Genomic DNA, 18,011 nt, shown 5'->3' with positions numbered 1-18,011 from the left:
TTCAGCCACTCCCTGTCGCTCAAACTCTCTGACCCTGGCAACATCCTTGTCAATCTTTTCTGAACCCTTTCAAGTTTTATGACATCCTTCCTATGACAGGGAGACCAGAATTGCATGCAGTATTCCAAACTTGGCCTAACCAATGTCCCGTCTGCTCTGACAAATAAAAGAAAGCATACCAAACGCCTTCTTCACTATCCTGTCTACCCGCAACTCCACTTTCAAGGAACTATGAACCTGCACTCCAATGTCTCTTTGTTCAGCAGCACTCCCCAGGGCCTTATCATTAAGTGTATAAGTCCTGCCCTGATTTGCCTTTCCAAAATGCAGCACTTCACATTTATGTAAATTAAACTTCAACTGCCTGTCCTTGGCCCATTGGTCCATCTGATCAAGATCCTGTTGTACTCTAAGGTAACCTTCTTTGCTGTCCACTACACCTCCAATCTTGGTATCATCTGCAATATTACTAACCATACCTCTTATGTTAACATTCAAATCATTTATATAAGTGACAAAAAGCAGTGGACTGATCTTTGTGGCACACTGCTGGTCATAGACCTCCAGTCTGAAAAGCAATCCTCCTCCACCACCCTCTGTCTTCTACCTTCAAGCCAGTTCTGTATCCAAATGGCTAGTTTTCCCTGTATTCCATATGTTCTAACCTTGCTAACCAGCCTACCATGAGGAACCTTGTGGAACACCTTATTGAAGTCCATATAGGTCACGTCTGCCGCTCTGCCCTCACCAGACCTCTTTGTTACTTCTTCAAAAACTCAGTCAAGTTAGTGAGACATGATTTCCCACTCACAAGCCCGTGTTGACTATTCTTAATCCGTCGTTGTCTTTCCAAATACATGTGAATCCTATCCCTCAGGATTCTCTATGTGAGGAAAAGATTTATCAGGTGGTGAATGACCAAGATGTGGACTGCCCAGCCTGAGAGTGTGATAAAGGCAGATTTAACAAATGATTCAAGAGGGCAATGGATTGTTATATGAAAGGAAATAATGTGCAGGGCTACATGGAAAAGGCAGATGCTGTCACGAGGTGAACTGTTCATTTGGATATCCAGAGCAGATACAATGAGCTGAATGGCTTCCTGCGATAATATAACAACTCTGAGAGTTTAGATACCAGAGCGAATAATTTCTTAAAATTTGTTGCCTCACCCCATATATAAAACCATATTAACTTGGTATTATCACATTTCCATTTGTGGGGTTTAAGTTGTAATGGGAATTACAATTCAATATATTTTACTGGCTACAGAATGCTTTCACCATCCCAATGTTGTGAAAGTGGCTATCCAAATGCACAGGTCATTCTAACTATCTTCTTCCCTTTCTATCTATCTTGTGCTATGTAATGTAGGCCAGTGCAACAAATCCTGGGGGAAATTAAAGGTTGTATTTGTCTGTATTTGTGTCTGGGGTTTGTTTGTAATGGTGTCTTTTCCTGTATTTATATTCTACTTTATCCAACTTGATCAAAAGCCCAAGACCCAGTGTATGAGAAAAAAATAGTGGAGAAGCAGAGGTGGAGCAGCCAATGATGGTTGACAGCAAGTCAGGTGTTCAGTGCACTGCTGTCAGTGGGAGAAATGGAAAGTTACTGGAAGGGGACCAACGTACAGTCTTGGAGGTCTGTGGAATAGGAGAGATGGAATAGGAGCTGTTGCTATACCTTTGATTCAAGAGGAAGAGAAAGAATGGGTCGGGCAGGAGATTTGAAGAAAGAAGAGTTCAGAGGGGGCTGACTCAAGTCAGCTGTATGAAACAGAAAGAAGGAAGGGATTTCTAACTTCTTAGAAGTCTGAGAGCTGAAGGCAATCTCAAACTACAGGCAAAACTGCCAAGAAAAGGGGCTCAGAATGAAACCCAACAGAATAATATGCAGGACAGGATATTGTGTGTATGTATATAACACATTCTCACAGGCAGAGCATGTATAGAGTAGAGCGGAGGGTTCCGATAATTAGAGTCATCGAGTCATAGAGATGTACAGTATGGAAACAGACCCTTCGGTCCAACCCGTCCATGCCGACCAGATATCCCAACCCAATCTAGTCCCACCTGCCAGCACACAGCCCATATCCCTCCAAACACTTCCTATTCATATACCCATCCAAATGCCTCTTAAATGTTGCAATTGTACCAGCCTACACCACATCCTCTGGCAGCTCATTCTATACACGTACCACCCTCTGCGCGAAAATGTTGCCCCTTAGATCTCTTTTATATCTTTCCCTTCTCACCCTAAACCTATGCCCTCTAGTTCTGGACTCCCCGACCCCAGGGAAAAGACTTTGTCTATTTATCCTATCCATGCCCCTCATACTTTTGTAAACCTCTATAAGGTCACCCCTCAGCCTCCGACGCTCCAGGGAAAACAACTCCAGCCTGTTCAGCCTCTCCCCGTAGCTCAGATCCTCCAACCTTGGCAACATCCTTATAAATCTTTTCTGAACCCTTTCAAGTTTCACAACATCTTTCCGACAGGATGGAGACCAGAATTGCATGCAATATTCCAACAGTGGCCTAACCAATGTCCTGTACAGCCGCAACATGACCTCCCAACTCCTGTACTTGATACTCTGACCAATAAAGGAAAGCATACCAAATGCCTTCTTCACTATCCCATCTACCTGTGACTCCACTTCCAAGGAGCTATGAACCTGCACTTCAAGGTCTCTTTGTTCAGCAACATTCCCTAGGACCTTACCATTAAGTGTATAAGTCCTGCTAAGATTTGCTTTCCCAAAATGCAACACCTCGCATTTATCTAAATTAAACTCCATCTGCCACTTCTCGGACCATTGGCCCATCTGGTCCAGATCCCGTTGTAACCTGAGGTAACTCTCTTTGCTGTCCACAATACCTCCAATTTTGGTGTCATCTGCAAACTTACTAACGGTACCTCTTATGCTCGCATCCAAATCATTTACGTAAACGACAAAAAGTAGAGGGCCCAGCACCGATCCTTGTGGCACTTCACTGGTCACAGGCTTCCAGTCTGAAAAACAACCCTCCACCACACCCTCTGTCTTCTACCTTTGAGCCAGTTCTGCATCCAAATGGCTAGTTCTCCCTGTATTCCATGAGATCTAACCTTGCTAATGGGGAACCTTGTCATACGCCTTACTGAAGTCCATATAGATCACATCATGTCCTCATCAATCTTCTTTGTTACTTCTTCAAAAAACTCAATCAAGTTTGTGAGACATGATTTCCCATGCACAAAGCCATGTTGATTATCCCGAATCAGTCCTTGCCTTTCCAAATACATGTACATCCTATCCCTCAGGATTCCCTCCAACAACTTGCCCACCACTGCTCACCGGTCTATAGTTCCCTGGCTTGTCTTTAATGCCCTTCTTAAACAATGGCACCACGTTTGCCAAACTCCAGTCTTTTGGCACCTCACCTGTGACTATTGATTATACAAATATCTCAGCAAGAGGTCCAGTAATCACTTCTCTAGCTTCCCACAGAGTTGGGTATACCTGATCAGGTCTTGGGGATTCATCCATTTTTAACAGTTTCAAGACATCCAGCACTTCCTCCTCTGTAATCTGGACATTTTGCAAGATATCACCATCTATTTCCCTACAGTCTATATCTTCCATATCCTTTTACACAGTAAATACTGCTGCAAAATATTCATTTAGTATCTCCCCCATTTTCTGTGGCCCCACACAAAGGCTGCCTTGCTGATCTTTGAGGGGCCTTATTCTCTCCCTAATTACCCTTTTGCCCTTAATATATTTGTAAAAACCCTTTGGATTCTCCTTAATTCCATTTGCCAAAGCTATCTCATGTCCCCGTTTTGCCCTCCTGATTTCCCTCTTAAGTGTACTCCTACTGCCTTTATACTCTTCTAAGGATTCACTCGATCTATTCTGTCTCTACCTGACATATGCTTCCTTCTTTTTCTTAAACAAACCCTCAAATTGTTTAGTTATCCAGCATTCCCTATACCTACCAGCCTTCCCTTTCATCCTGACAGGAATATACTTTCTCTGGATTCTCGTTATCTAATTTCTGAAGGCTTCTCATTTTCCAGCTGTCCCTTTACCTGCGAACATCTGCCTCCAATCAGCTTTCGAAAGTTCTTGCCTAATATCGTCAAAATTGGCCTTTCTCCAATTTAGAACTTCAACTTTTAGATCTGGTCTATCCTTTTCCATCACTATTTTAAAATGAATAGAATTATGGTCACTGGCCCCAAAGTGCTCCCCCAATGACACCTCAGTCACCTGCCCTGCCTTATTTCCCAAGAGTAGGTCAAGTTTTGCACCTTCTCTAGTCGGTACATCCACATACTGAATCAGAAAATTGTCTTGTGCACACTTAAGAAATTCCTCTCCATCTAAACCTTTAATACTATGGCAGTCCCAGTCGATGTTTGGAAAGTTAAAATCCCCTACTATAACTATCCTATTATTCTTACAGATAGCTGAGATCTCCTTACAAGTTTGTTTCTCAAATTCCGTCTGACTATTGGGAGGGTCTATAATACAATCCCAATAAGGTGATCATCTCTTTCTTATTTCTCAGTTCCACCCAAATAACTTCCTTGGATGTATTTCCAGGAATATCCTCCCTCAGCACAGCTGTAATGGTATCCTTTATCAAAAATGTCACTCCCCTCCTCTCTTGCCTCCCTTTCTATCCTTCCTGTCGCATTTGTATCCTGGAACATTAAGCTGCCAGTCCTGCCCATCCCTGAGCCATGTTTCCGTAATTGCTATGATATCCCAGCCCCATGTTCCTAACCATGCCCTGAGTTCATCTGCCTTCCCTGTTAGGCCCCTTGCATTTAAATAAATGCAGTATAATTTATTAGTCCTACCTTGTCCCTGCCTGCCCTGACTGTTTGACTCACTTCTGTTCTCAGCTGTACCCGTCTCAGATCGATCTCTGTCCTCACTATCTCCCTGGGTCCCACCCCCCAATTCCATGTAAGGGTCCTGCAACAGGTGACTGAAACTGAGTAATCTCTACGTTTTTTATACGAAACTGTGTTGATCTGTTGATGAAAAGGACACCAGTTGATGGCCCACTTGGAAAACAAACTCCCATCTGTCTGGAGTTGACTGAAACCTTAAGAAAAATAATTTAATTAAAAGCCAAGAATGTAACCATTTGATATTACAGCTCTGGAGAATCCCTTCGCTTCTCCCCAGCTTTCAGCCATCTCCTGTCTGACAACACGGAACGCTGTCTGTGTATCCCTCTGTCACTCCTCCTTCAAGAATCTTCATTAAATGCCAACCTTTGGTTATCTTACCTCATCCTTTCACTGTAACTGGGCACTTCTAACTGCGTCCACCCAGCCTGTGGGGGAAAATTCTAAATCCTGATTGCTGAAGCAACGTGTAGATGAAAAGCAAGGCTAAGCGTCATAGAATCTAATTCCTTGGAACAAAGATAGGTCGATCACCCCATCAGTTTGGCACCTTTCTTGGTTTGTGTAGGACTTAACAAATATTGCTTCACAAAGATCTCTGTGAATTCTCCTCGACCCACATGTTAATCAGACACTATAGGTTATCATTTGAATTCCGCACTCATCCCAATGTGAAGTTGCCTTGTTTTGCTCTGGCGTCCAGGTTAGTTGATTGGTGGTAATCCGATTCACTTCAGGGAATCCGGTTGAGAAGTGATGCCTTCCACAGTCAAGCGGTTTGCTGGTCTTCACTCTCAAGGTGTCACATACTGAACGTCTGACAAATGCAACGACAGCAAGTGAATGCGGAATCTTTCCCCAGCCTGAAATTGGCCATTTTGTCAGTTGGGGGAGGGAATGAAACAAAATTGGAGGAAGTAGAGAAACAGCAAAGAGACACTTGGAAGAATGCCATCTGCTGCATGAACGGGCATCATTATTGCAACCCACAAGGGATGGTGTGACCCTATGATAGCTGTGCATTCAGTTCTGTACTGTGCACACATATGTACCCCAGCCTCTGTTTCTGTACAGAGAGGAGGCAAGCGCGAGTTGGTTCAGAACCAGTATTTGTTTCCAGAGTTGTTCTGTGGTATCACTATCCAACCTCTGCTTTATCTTTTGGTCGAAACACTTGTTAGAAATTATTTCTGATCAGATAGGTGTGACAGGAACTTGGAGCTAATCATCTTGTGCAGGGATAATGGGCTGAAACCCTGGAAAAATTGGAAGGTCTTGACCTAATGAGAAATGGCTGCACATCTATTAGAAATAAATTAGGAACTCAAGGTCAGTTGCTTACTAAAGGATATCCTGAGGCTCATGTTGAGGAAGTTGTGTCTCCTGTCAAAAGAGGAACTGGTAGTATGGAGTTGCAGGAGGTTTTAGTGTACACCAATGTTAGTACAGAACCATTCTTAATTTCTAGAGCTGGCATTCATTTTGAGCTGACATTATAGAATGAGGTTGGTAAATATTGAAAATACCTCCCTGCTCTCCTCTGGATATTAAAGACTGGGTAAAGTGTGGATATGAGTATGTTTGTTAGTATATGTATATATGAGTGCACTCGTGTGTCTCTAATTGAGTACGTGTGTGTTAGTATTTGAAATGCATGTACTTAAATTACATGTGTGAAAACTAGCTGTCTAAATTCACAATATGTAATTTAAGTACATGCATTTCAAATGGCCATGAAGATGACATAAAAGGAGACATTAAATCCCATTAAGAATAGATTTCAGGAGAGGAAGGGAGGCAGAAGAACGGATTACAACACAATTAGCACTGCAAACCAATATTTTTGCAAGTTAGTAATGTTTAGTGGTGAGGTATTGTTATTATTTAAGGAATGGGACCTCTGTCACAGTGAGGAGGGAACTAGCCACCAATAGCACTCACATCCTCCCACACAAGAGGGCGGAGGGACTTGCTCAGACACATGCTGTAATAATATTCTTCTGTAATCTGTAAATAACATCAATGAGGAAGTTGGATCCTGTTTACTTGAAGGGTTTCCTTTCCAAAGTTGGTCCAATGGACTTTGTAACATAATAAGACCTGAGCTCACTGCACACATTTTGGAAATCTCCTGTGGGTAGTCTTGTCTCCATTGTAAGGTGCAAGATTCTCATTTTTCTGGTGAAATGTAGTTGAGATAGTTCTGCGTCTATGTGCTGTCATGCACCATCTTCAACCTCCGTGCATGAATTTGGATATATCCAGCAGTGTAGGAAGAGGTCAATGACCTTCTCTGCTCTGCCAGGGATAAGTGCTATTGTATCTCTCTGCTACTTCATTCTCACTCTACCTCGGCTACTGCCCACACAAGTCCCATCAAAGCTCATGCTCCACTATTCTCATTATAGCAGACAGCATCTTCTCTTGCTCCCTCTCACCCACCCAGCTCCCCCCTCGCATGGCCACTGTGCTGCCCACATACTCACTCAGGATACTTCTCTACCTGTTTGCCCAACTGCACTGACAGCTGTGCCACCCATGTCCATCTCAATCAATCGCATTCCTCAAGAAAACAGCCCATAACCAGGAAGAAAATGCCAAGGCAGGTGATGCGGCACACACCTTTCGGCTCCTCACGAGAAGATGATCCTGATCCTGGCTACTTCCAGTGACCAAATGAGCATGCCCAAGCCCCAGGACTGATTGCTCAGGCTGCCCCTGACCTACTCTGCTGGGACCCCCTGACTGAAGGGTGTTTCCTTTGATTTGACATGAAGACTGCTTTCCCTTAGACTTCAAAACATGGCCATTTGTTTGAAGTACACGTACATGGCAATCACTACATGATACAGGTATGAGATTGAATGGTGCCATACAGGCTCCTTTGACTGATCACTGCTGACAACAATGACAAGCTGCCTGGCTTTGTGACTGCACTAAGGGGAAGGTCTGGACAGAACCACCTGTTATCTCTGGCTATGTGTGTAAAGGGCTGAAATATAAGGTGACGAGTGGGAGAGAGAGTGAAGGACCTATCACAATCACCAGCATATAAAAGAGCAAGAGAGTGGAACTGTAGAGATTCATTAAGAGCGGGAGACGCTGAGTGTGGACAGCAACTTCATAAAGAGAAAAGCGATGGTGAAAATTGCAGTGGGAGATTTTTTTTTGTAGATGTGGGCAAGAATCCATTAAACCTGTTCCTATCTGTCACAACTGAAATGTGACCTAACAGAATGTCCTAAGTCCAGTTTTCAGCTTTATGACTCCATACAAAAACCACCTTTCCAATGTTTGCGATGCCCTTACCTTCAGGAAACAGCTCACTGTAACACAGTAGATAACTTGTGCCAGCTGTGACATGGAAAGGTAGTTTGATCTTGGTCTGGAAGTCACAGAAACAGAAGTATCACTGTCCCTGTCTCTGTGTGTCTGGTGTGTGTATGTGTTTTTCAGTCAGGAGCATTCTTCAATGAAGAAAAGATTTTTTTTAAAAATAGGACAAAAGAAATGTTAGAAACACAGACTCTTCAGGAATTGCAAGAGAACTGCCTGGCATGAGAGTGCAAAAAGATAGGGCATATGATACCATCTCTGCCAGAAGCACCAAGTAGATAGTCTGGGCATCAGAGTTCCATCTTCAGATAATTCACTCCACGTGACAACACCTGAATGCACTGGATCCAGTAAAAATTATGAATCCGGTAACAATATTTCAGCTGTAACCATAACCAACATGGAGAAAGATGATAATTGTTCTGGAGGAAGCCCTCAGGACATCACTCAAGATAGTATCCTTGACCCAAACATCTTCAACTTCTTAATCACTGACATTCCTTATATTTTAAGGTCAGAAGTGAGGATTTTTGCTGATGTTTATGGTGATCATTTCCTTTCATAACTCGATGGATGAGAGTCGTCCATAGCTGCAAACGACAAGATCTCGGGATCATTCAGACTTGTGTTCTGTCATTCCACACTGCTGGAAGAGAGCTGTTTTCCAGTTACCAGGACTAAGTCTAACTCCGATTTTGTTCAGAATGTCACACATCCCATTTGTAAGAGCCCATATGTATAGTAAAACATACACAAAGGAACAACAGACAATGTGTCCACCTCAGGCAATTCTGAACAAAGAACATCCAGTAAAATTCATGAGAGCTGAAGTGGTGCTAACAGTCACACAGTTATTTCTTACAACACACAATGGTTTCTGTTCAGTTGAATTTCCCCATCATATGCCCTTTCATATGACTGAAACATCTGGCATTTGAACAGCTTTAAGTATGTTCTGAGCTCTTTCCTGAGACTACTTGTAAAAATTTTTGAAACAGACCACAAGCAGCATCGGGCTCAGCTAAAGCCTGCCTTTAGTCTCAACCTTTTCTTAAAACCTGGTTTTTTGAAAACACAAGTGTCATGTGTTTTACTTGAAATGTGAACTCATTCCTAGCCTGCAATACTATGACACCTCCACTGCATCTACCCACGTTGGAGATCCTATAAAAAAACAATTTTACCAGAGTAGCCAAATGCAAAGCCTTCACTTGACATTAACTTATTGGACTCTGGGATTCTACAGCAACAGTAAGATGGAATATTGTCTAATTTCCTGGATAAATGCAGCTTCATCTAGACCCCAAAAGCTTCATTCTTTCCATGTCAGAGCAAAGTACAAGATTGGCTCCTCATTGACCACCATTAACATCATCTGTTGAAAGCTCCTCAGTGCATCGTGATTCCAAAATGCTTCATTGATGAGATATTCTGGACAGTTTTGACAGCACCTCCCTAATCCATGGGAACATAGCAAGTTTCAAGCCCTACTTCCAAATCATTCACCATTCTGACTTGAAAAAAACATCACCATTCCTTCATTTTCACAGGCTCAGCATTCTGGAAGTTTCTCCCTAGCTACACTATGAGTAACTTGATTACAGACTGCAGCAGTTCAAGAAGGCGGCTCACTACCACCACATCAAGAGTAACTTAGGGTGGACATTAATTGCTGACCTTGCCAGCAACACCCACATCTCAGAATGAATAAAAGAATCCTTAGAACCCACAGTCTTCTGAGTCAGAGATGTGAGCGTGAGCACTGATCTAGCAAACTCTGGAAAAAACAATTCGACTGGTTAACAGTTTGATTGCTGAGATTTGTGAGTTTACATCTCCAGCCAAGCTATCATTTTTTTTCTTTTTATTTTCCAACTATATAAAAATAAGTAGATCATTTGACCAGTTGCTCTTTTCAGGATGATATGAGATATTAAGAAGCTGATGCATTGAAAGCCGTTTCCTGTAGCTTAGGGTATTAAACAATTCTCCCATGGAATTCTGATGGCAAACAAATATGTGGTAGGAATGATGAGTGAATATTTGATTTCTTGATTCAGTGCATGCCCAAGTAGAAGTTATCTCAAGTCTCTGGAAGGAGATAAATCAGTAGGTAGACTCTGTGACAGGGTGGTAAGAGTTTATTATATGGTAATGAGTAAATTAGCTGGGGCAGCCATAACTGTTTACAATCTATTTCAAGTATTTAGGTGGGGGGACTGAGTGTAATTTATCTGCGTGTTGATGATACAAAGTTTGGTGGGCAAGTAAACTGTGAAGAAGGTGCAATCGTTGAAAAAGACTTAAACAGACTAAATGATTGAACAAGAATTTGGCAGATGTAATATCATTTGGTAAAGTGTGACATTATTCACTTTTGTATTTATTGTTTCTTAATAGTTGAAGAGACTTGGATGTATACAAATCTCAAAAATGTAATGGAGGCAAAGGAAATAATCAGAAAAACAAATGATAGCCTTTATTGCTGGTGCATAAAGGATTCTTACAATCATATGGGACCTTGATGAGATGTTACCTGAGTACTACATATCTTTTCTTCAGAAAGAAAACTATGCCTGCCTTGGAGGTAGTGTGACATGGGTTTACAAGTCGGATTCCTGTGTTGTTCTTTATGAACACAGCTTAACTAGACTGACTGGTCTATCCTATTGATAAGTATGAGAGGTGATCTCACTGATACATCAAGAAGTCTTGAGGAGCTAGAGAGGATTACATTACAGTGTGGAAACAGGCCCTTCAGCCCAACAAGTCCACACCGACCCGCCGAAGCGCAACCCACCCATACCCCTACATTTACACCTTACCTAACACTACGGGCAATTTAGCATGGCCAATTCACCTGACCTGCACATCTTTGGACTGTGGGAGGAAACCGGAGCACCTGGAGGAAACCCACGCAGACACGGGGAGAACGTGCAAACTCCACACAGTCAGTCGCCTGAGACGGGAATTGAACCTGGGTCTCTGGCGCTGTGAGGCAGCAGTGCTAACCACTGTGCCACCGTGCCAATAGATGATCGGTGGATGCTTCTCATGAGTGAGGGCTTGGATACTCAGAATAAAGTGTCAGCCATTTAGAACTGAGAAGAAAAGATATTTCTCCACTTAAAGGACATGAGTTCTGTACTCAGGAGCTGTGATTTCAACATACAGAGGATACATTTTTGGATAATCCATAAATATGGGATAATGCGGGAAGGAGAAATTGAAGTGAAAATCAGCTATGATTTGTTGAATTGTGAAGGAGGCTATAGGGACTGAATAGTGTTTGCTGCACCTGTATCTTATATTTGTCTTCTTACGTAGATAGATCAAATGCCTATTGGGTTAAGATGCATGTTCTCTGTGAAAAATACATAGGATATCTATTGGGGAGGGTGTGAAAGAGGATTCAATGGATGAGTAACATTTTGAAAGATGGAATGCTAAATATCTGACACATGAACAAGTTGAAAATAAATTTTCTCTGAGGTGCAGTCAGTGTGAATCTTCTGTAACATTGTTCAAAGCGTGGTATGAGATTCTTGTCACACTTCCAACTATCTTACACAACCTTAAGGAGAGGTGGCCTTTATCTAATTCTAGTGAGTACTTCAGGTTAAATAACAATGCCAGGATTACAAGAAGTAGTGAGCTGAACCCTTGGTAATTACTTTCTTTATATGGACTTTTAAAAAAATGGTCCTTCAGGAATCCAGATCCAATCTAAGTTATTTCTTGGATGACTCAAATGGACAGCTTCTTCTCACAGATATTTTTAAACATACTCAGATTCAAACACAGCATCCTGTTTTATTCTGTAGAAGAGACTTTAGTGGTACTGCCTGGATTTTGAGCATTTGAACAATTCAATTTAAATCAATTGGATATTGTTGTTCAAAGTTGAATTATGTCTACCTCCAAACTCTAGCTAATGACAAATACAGCCTTATATTTAACAGAAATGGACAGAAATTCAGATTACAGTTTTTTTTTATAATGCCAAATTTCTGTGACTGGATTTCAACAGATACTAAATCAAAATTGCACAGAAATGATTTGCAATAACTACACAAATCCACATCCACTGCACTCGGTAATAGTGAAGTGAATTATTCACAGTTTTGAAAAGCAAGTAATCCCTTCAGTTACACAGGAACAGTTCACCCCTCTTTTGTTCTTACATTCATTTACAATTAGCCTGTTTGTTCCTGAACTCATAATGGCTGTGAAAATTACTCTCTAGCAGTCTAGTGCTGGTGTAATTCAAATCTGAAAGCAGAAAATTATATTCTTTCAGCCACTTCCTGCACATTCCACAAGGCAGCCCAAGCTGACCTGGGCATGTTGTGTTTGTCTGGCATAATGGAAGAATATGCCTGATAGTAGCATCAGGGAAAAAGTGAGGACTGCAGATGTTGGTGATCAGAGTCAAAACGTGTGGTGCTGGAAAAGCACAGCCGGTCAAGCAGTATCCGAGGAGCAGAAGAGTCGATGTTTCAAGCATAAGCAGCCCTCCTGCAAGTTGACTTTGATAGTGGTATCAGCCAATCATCTGGTTGGTTTGATTTGTGTCACTGAAGCTGCAACACCTGAAGGACAGCACAAGTCTTCACCGATCTCTCTTTGACATGCATTCCCCTGCGTAACTCTACACCAACCCCATTTGAAGGGGCAGCCATCCAACATACAGGAGGCACGCTTTTGACTCTTTTAGCCAAAGTTGGTGGACGTTTGAAGGAATTTTACTAATGAGCATGTACATCCCTTCACACAATGCACAGGACTCTAACACTTCCAGTCTGTGAGAGGAATGGGAGCAGATAGTGCAGTGCCTCAACACCACCAAGAAATGCTAGGAGACAGTGAGGTCTGCAGATAATGGAGATCAGTGTTGAGAGAGTGTTGCTGGAAAAGTACAGCAGGTCAGGCAGCATCCGAGGAGCAGGAAAATCGACGTTTCGGGCTGGAGCCCTTCATCATGAATGAATCAGGGAGCCTCCGGGGTGGAGAGATAAATGGGAGGGGGCAGAGGCTGGGGGCAAGGTAGCTGAGAGTGCAGTAGGTGGATGGAGGTAGGGGTAAAAGTGATAAGTTGGAGAGGAGAGTGGAGCGGATAGGTGGGAAGGAAGATTGACAGGTGGGACAGTTCATGATGGCGGTGCTGAGCTGGAAGGTTGGAACTGAGGTGTGGTGGGGGGGGGGAGGGGAAATGAGGAAAGTGGTGAAGTCCACATTGGTGAGCACATCTCTTACCCCAGCTGAACAAGGAACAATGTCTGAGCTGAGCCTTATTCACCAAGAAGGTAATGGAAAGAGCAGGTGTTCTGCTAAAGAGTCATCTCGACTCAAAGCATCAGCTTGCTGTCTCTCCATGGTTGCTGTCTGATCTGTTGCGCTCACCAGCATTTGTTGTTTCCAGGTATTCCACAGGGATTGGTTCTGGGTCCTCTTTTGTTTATAAGTTATATAAATGATTTAGATGAGAATATAGAAGGCATGGTTAGTAAGTTTGTGGATATTCTGAGAAAGAGTCACTGGACCTGAAACATTAACTCTGATTTCTCTCCAGAGATGCTGCCAGACATGCTGAACTTTTCCAGCAATTTGTATTTTTATCTGTGCAATACATCCTGTTTAAAAGGGACGTGAGGAAAAGAACAATGAATTGGTAGATCCTAGGTAATCGAAGAGGAGCTTATCAGACAACTTTAAAAATATATTTGAAGGTACTTCATAGCAGGATTATAAAGCAAAATTTGTCACCAGCCATATAAGGCACTATTCAGACAGATGCTGAACCCCTTGAACAAAGAGAGAGGTTTGAAGGACCATTCTAAGGAAGGAGAGTAAAGGCGATAGGCAAAGAGGTTATCACTGCCAATGATAAAGTAAAATATTTGGTTGCTCAAGCAGTTAGTTGGAGGAGAGCTGACATTTTGATGGGTTTTAGGGCTCTAAAGATTGAAACTAAACATGAAAAGTTTAAAACCAGTGCAGTTCTTAACCAGGGGTCAATACCAATCAGCAAACACAGGGATGTGGGTAAATAGAGCTTGGTGCAAGCAAGTGGACAGCTTTGATTAACCCTCAGACTTAGAGTGTGAAACAGGGGAGACCAGTTAGAATTCTGTGACAGTCAAGACAAGTCTGGAACGAACAAAAGTATAGCAGAGGGTTTCAAGCAGTTTCAGGTGAACTGAGGCAGTGGTACATTTGGACAATGTTACAGTATAGAAATAAATGATTCTGTGATGGTGCAGCTTTCTGCACGGAAGTGATCTCTCCGTCAGATTTAATATCATGGTTTCTAATAGTGTGTTTCAGCCTCAGGTAGTTGATGGGGAGACAAATATAGTGAGTAGCTAGGCAACAGAGTTTGTAGTGGGTGTGAGATATAATGGCTTTGGTCTTCTTGATATTGAAGTGGAGGACATTACTACTCATCCTCTACTGGATGACAGACCAGTAGTCCATTAGAGGAGTTGAGAGAGGGAGGGGTGAGGTAGATTTGAGCAGTGGTTTGTACATTTGGAATCTAATGCTGAGTTTTAGGATGATGCCACTAAGTAGTAGCACGTAGATAAGAAATAGAAGAAGGTAAAAGAAAGGACTTGGGTGATGTAAAGTAATTATGTAGGAATAGGAAGGTAAGGGATTGCACTTGATTCTATGATTAACAAAAAGAAAAATGGAGTTGAGAACCATCCTTCTCAGCTGGACGACAGTGCAAGGTGCTGGAGGAGGCCAGTGTGGTCAACCATGTGAAAGGATACAGACCGATCAAGGATGAGGAGGAGTTTCTTTGTACCTTTTTTTACAGTCACAGTCAATTGAATTTGTGAGTTTGATAAGTGTTGTTCAATTGTGTGACAGGGGCAGGGGATTCAAAAATGGAATTTCCTAAAAGAAGGGATGCATCAACATGTTCTTTGAAATGGAAAGGGAGGTTAGAGATGGAATACTAGTTTGCAAGGACTGTTGGGGCAATTATCACCATTCATTTAGATCACTTAACCTCTCAATTATCTTTTTATTTATAGGTTAAGGGACAACTAACCAAGAAGATCGGTTTAACTTGACTCATGCTTCTTTAAGGTAAGCGCACAGGAGAATGATTCATCTATGCTGTTGAATCTTGGGTTGTGTTGACTGATGTGTGTAAAAGACTGGGACTACACGGATTATGTTATAGTATTAGATCTGTCTCCCTCTTTCCACCAGCTCTTGATCTCTGTTGATACTTGAAGGGAGCTGAGAAGCCAAGACATTGGTAGAAATCTATGAGCAGGCCAGAAAAGGGGCCTTGAAGCCAAATAACTCATAAACTGGAGGTTGAAAAAAAAATCAGACGAGAAATGTTTTCTTAAAAGAGATTTGAGGACTGGCAGGATGTACATTTTATATTTTTGCTGGCTTCTGGTTTCACCATAGTTCAAATGCTGATGGTTTCCTGCTTAAGATTTAAAGCCACGCATTTGAAGTACTTTGTAGGTTTTATGGTTTGATGTTTATTCGCGAAGAGCAATCAAAAAGGTTGATGAAATTTGGTGCTTTTACTGCAGGGGTCTGCAGTATAAAGGGGAAGAAGTTATGATTACTCTGCACTGATCCTTAGTTAGATCTCATCTTGAACACTGTATTTGTATTGGACTCAGTAATTCAAAAAGCATAAGGTGACCTTGGAGTAGTTGAAGTGCAGCCTTACATAACTGAGACAGGAGCTTCGAGAGTGAAGTCATGAAGAAGAGTTTGCTTGATTTAGGAATACATGGTGAATCTTGTGGTTCTTGACTAAGTCCGAGTTACGTTGAGGTTTTAGAGGGATTGACACCATTAAGATTATCAGGTTTTCTCGCTATATTGTACAAACATCATCTTAGTGAGTTTTGAGAAGATTTGTAGCTCAGGTTGAGGTTTTGGAGGTAGGTGTGCTCGCTGAGCTGCAAGATTCATTTCCAGACGTTTTGTTACCTTACTAGGTAACATCTTCAGTGGACCTCAGGTGAAGCAATGCTGAAAATTTCTGCTTTCTATTTATATGTTTGGGTTTCTTTGGGTTGGTGATATCATTTCCTGTGCTGATGTTATTTCATGTGGTGAAGTCACTTCCTGTTCCTTTTCACAAGGTGTGGTAGATGGGGTCTAACTCAATGTGGTAAAAACAATGACTGCAGATGCTGGAAACCAGATTCTGGATCAATGGTGCTGGAAGAGCACAGCAATTCAGGCAGCATCCGACGAGCAGCAAAATCGACGTTTCGGGTAAAAGCCCTTCATCAGGAATAAAGGCAGAGAGCCTGAAGCGTGGAGAGATAAGCTAGAGGAGGGTGGGGGTGGGGAGAAAGTAGCATAGAGTACAATAGGTGAGTGGGGGAGGAAGAGCTTCAGGGCAGAGGAAATGACCTGGGAGTTGCAGTGGGAGAGGGACTCCCTGAGATTCTTGTAGAGAGAGGAGGAAAACTTCTTCAAGGCAGGCATCCTTGCAAGAGGATTCGCAGTAGGGTTAAAATCAACAAGGTTAAAACAATGACTGCAGATGCTGGAATATGTTTGTTGATAGAGTTCCGGTTGGAATGCCATGCTTCTAAGAATTCTCGTGCGTGTCTTTGTTTGGCTTGTCCTAGGATGGATGTGTTGTCTCAGTCGAAGTGGTGTCCTTTCTCATCCATATGTGAGGATACTAGTGAGAGAGGGTCATGTCTTTTCGTGGCTAGTTGGTGTTCACATATCCTGGTGGCTAGTTTTCTGCCTGTTTGTCCAATGTAATGTTTGTTACAGTCCTTGCACGGTATTTTGTAAATGACATTGGTTTTGCTTGTTGTCTGTATAAGGTCTTATAAAACATATAAATGGAAAGCAGGAATTTTCAGCAGTGCTTCTTCTGAGGCCCACTGAAGATGTTACCTAGGAAGGTAATGAAAAGTCTGGAAATGAACCTTGCAGCTCAGTGAGCAAACCTACATCCAAACATCGTCTCATTACTCCGCCCCTATGCTGTTTGTCTCATCCGATTTCAGCCTCATCTTACCCAAAACAATGCCTGAACAAATCACCACTCAATAGGTATCCACTCAACCAAACCTCAGAGAATGGGCTGTACTGTCAGAGCAGCCTCCCTCCACCCCAGCTCTGGAAACATGCAGTATACCGATACATCATGAGGAGGAGAGGAAGATGGAAACTTATTAAAGGCACTTGAGTAGCACTGATGACAGAGCACTGCCAGTTATTTTATCCTTCTTTTATAAATGGCAAGGCTTTCATCTTACATCTGGTTGTTTGTCTCTCTAAGCCATAACATCAGCAGATCTTAGTTCTCAGGTAAGGTCACTTAGACCCCTCCCTGTCACCAACCCAACAGGCTGTAGTTATTTTCTTCCCCATTGCATACTTCCAACCTCTAGTACAATTGAAGGTAATATTGAGTTGTCCTCATCCAGAGGTCTGCAGCCTTCACCTCTGTGAGCTTCCAAATATCAAAACCCCCCTTCCTGGTAGTCCTTGCATAAATCCAATTGGCTTTGTACCCCCTCAGCTCCCCACCTAAGCCATGCACTTGTCCACCACTTCCCTCACAGTCCCTGGCATCTGAGGTGACCATGCCAGCTGTGATCATACAGTGCCCCTCTTAATGCCAGAGTGCACATGACCACAAAAGAACCTCCTTCAAGCACAACCCCCTTCCCATCTAAACTTGACCATGTGTTCCCCTTGTAGATACTGTTGGTCCACTTCCCCCCTCAATCTGGAGCCCCCAACCC

At 42.5% G+C, this 18,011-nt stretch overlaps 1 protein-coding gene across 2 annotated transcripts in view; it reads left to right on the top strand.

Annotated features, from left to right (window-relative positions):
- shank3a (SH3 and multiple ankyrin repeat domains 3a) overlaps positions 1–18,011 on the top strand; it is a 1,012,090-nt gene that overhangs the window by 39,122 nt on the left and 954,957 nt on the right. For both annotated transcript variants that reach the window (XM_087999457.1, XM_043713934.2), the window contains exon 2: positions 15,291–15,345. The gene's annotated coding sequence lies outside the window, so the exon portion shown is untranslated. The remainder of the gene's footprint in view (positions 1–15,290; positions 15,346–18,011) is intronic.

The sequence above is a fragment of the Chiloscyllium plagiosum genome, unplaced genomic scaffold (genome assembly GCF_037043375.1).
Source record: "Chiloscyllium plagiosum isolate Xiang-an unplaced genomic scaffold, Cpla_swu_hap1 HiC_scaffold_23, whole genome shotgun sequence".
Classification (NCBI taxonomy): Eukaryota; Metazoa; Chordata; class Chondrichthyes; order Orectolobiformes; family Hemiscylliidae; genus Chiloscyllium; species Chiloscyllium plagiosum.
The sequence above is the reverse complement of the archived record's forward strand: the minus strand, read 5'-3'. Positions and strand labels throughout refer to the sequence as shown.